Below are 2500 nucleotides of genomic sequence, written 5' to 3' on the forward strand. Positions count from 1 at the left end.
TCATGACTAGAAACATAGTTCCAGTCATGATGTTGAAGTCGGAGATTTTTAAAACATTTTTTTATGACTCTTGGTTGGTACTCGAAGAAATATGATAAATCAATAGTATCTAGAAACTTACGACCTTTTTGTTTTTTGGTCATTGGAACAGTTTATTTGACTAATAATTTATTTTTTTCCGGATTGGAAATATATTAAATTAAAGGATTTGAGGTTTATAGTTTTTTTGTTCTAGAAAAATAGATTCTGCATTTCATGATTGATCGTCCCGAACAATCTGTTGGAGATGTAAAGTAAATAAGTCTTAAGCAAACATCTTTCTTAGAAATACGTTTCATTCATATGATAGAATATCGAGTTAAAGAAATTGGATCCTTGCTGAGCTTTCTCCGGATAAATACAATACTTATCTATCCATAGAATACTTATCTATCCATAGGTATAAAGTATAGACTATTATATAGTTCCCGTTGTTCCATCGAGCAATGACTATTCATGATTACATATTAAATCAATTCCATTGCGGTTGAAATTAAATTGAATTCTAAATTAGAGGAATGTTATGGTAAAACTTCGTTTGAAACGATGTGGGTAGAAAGCAACGTGCGACTTGAAGGACATGATCGCTGTGGATTTTTACATCCACCATTTTCTATACAAATGAAGATGCTCTTGGCTCGACATAGTTTGTTCTGTTCCATTAGGAATCTAATTTTTCTTAGGTTGATAGTACATGATGGAGCTCGAGCGGAAAGGATTGATTCATTTATCAAGGGGAAGATCTAGGGTTAGTGCCAATCAATCAATAAGTTAGACCAGCTTTGTAAGTATATCCTTAAAATATAAAATAATCGGAATTGATAAAACTATTTCGATCAAAAAAAAGTGTATCACAGAGGAATCAATCTTCGTATTCTATTTCTATGGGTATTATTTCTATAGAAAGAAATAAAAAAAACAAAAGGTATGTTGCTGCCCTTTTGAAAGGAGTAAGGATCACCGAAGTAATGTCTAAACCCAATGATTTTACAAAGCAAAGATAAAGGATTCCGAAACAAGGAAACACTATTTTCAATTGTCTCAAAAATTGGATCAGAATTAGGAATAAAAATAGATTCGAGATGAGACAAACAAAAGAGGTTAGAGACGGCTCAAGAAATGTCTAAGGATTTCCCTTCGAATTCTGTCAGAATTACCCAACTTGAGTTATGAGTACGAATGAAATTTATTTTTTTTTTTTTTTTTAGGAAGAACAAAATAATAATAATGAATTAGACTATGATTTGAGTCATTATTTTGTGTTTACTATTTGATATTATATACAGAAAGATATACCGAAATAAAAATAATTTTTTCTCGAGCTCGAGCCGTATGAGGAGAAAAACCTCCTATACGTTTCTGGGGGGGGATTGTTTATGTACATCTATCCCAATGAGCCATCTATCGAATCGTTGCAATTGATGTTCGATCCCGAAGAGAAGGAAGAGATTTTCGAAAAGTGGGTTTTTATGATCCGATAAAGAATCAAACTTATTTAAACGTTCCCGCTATTCTATATTTCCTTGAAAAGGGCGCTCAACCTACAGGAACTGTTTATGATATTTTAAGTAAGGCAGAATTTTTTAAAGAAAAAACCTCGAGTTAATTAAAAGAAAAAACAACAAAATTAATAAAAAAGGGGGGAGATGATTAATATAAAATCTATCTTTGTATAATTTTTTACTTACAATTTTTTACCTAAAATTTTCCCTTTTCTTGCTCTATTCATACTTAAATTTACTTTTTTCTTGTTATAGGAATCCACCAACAAACAAGGGATTAATCTTGCTTATTGTACCTCTATTGATTGAGTAAACCCGAGATTTATTTCTTTATCTTTTCCTTATTTTTTTCCATCAAAATTTCTTATTTATGTTGTGCCAACCCAATACAAATCCTTATTTTATTTACTTTATTTGTTATTTGTTTTCTCAACATTGCATTCATATTGACAATGGTGTATCGAACAAATATAATTGATCATAGATAAATTAATTGATCATAGATAAATAAATCTCTTTATCCAGACCCCATATTGGGTTTTAACTTCACTTTTACTCAAATAATGGGTTTTGCATTGTTGGGTTTACTGTCATATAAGACGTATTTTGGAATTTAACTTAACAAAAATAAAAAATTGATAAAAAACTGGTAGGTCTGTCACAATTTTAGCATCTCTTTTAGGAATCTGGTGTTTTTAAATATGATCTGTACATTTTCTATTTATTTTGTATAATCGATCATAAAACATAAAATATTTTTTTATTTATTATTAGTTCAATGTTTTGATGGGGTCGTGCAGTGCAATTTAATGGATTTTTCATTTTTATCGTATCTACATATCCTATTTATTTTATTTTATTCGGGTTGCTAACTCAACGGTAGAGTACTCGGCTTTTAAGTGCGACTATGATCTTTTACACATTTTGATGAAGCAACAAATTCGTCCAGACTATTGGTA

The 2500-nt window shown here is 30.1% G+C and overlaps 1 protein-coding gene across 1 annotated transcript in view; it reads left to right on the forward strand.

Moving 5' to 3' along the window:
• The first annotated feature begins 972 nt into the window (after positions 1 to 972).
• Positions 973 to 2500, forward strand: part of LOC135657699 (maturase K-like) — a 4168-nt gene continuing 2640 nt past the window's right edge. The window contains 1 exon segment of the mRNA XM_065175993.1: positions 973 to 2500. This exon segment is cut by the window's right edge and continues 1511 nt beyond it. The gene's annotated coding sequence lies outside the window, so the exon portion shown is untranslated.

This window comes from Musa acuminata, unplaced genomic scaffold, assembly GCF_036884655.1.
Source record: "Musa acuminata AAA Group cultivar baxijiao unplaced genomic scaffold, Cavendish_Baxijiao_AAA HiC_scaffold_295, whole genome shotgun sequence".
Lineage (NCBI taxonomy): Eukaryota > Viridiplantae > Streptophyta > Magnoliopsida > Zingiberales > Musaceae > Musa > Musa acuminata.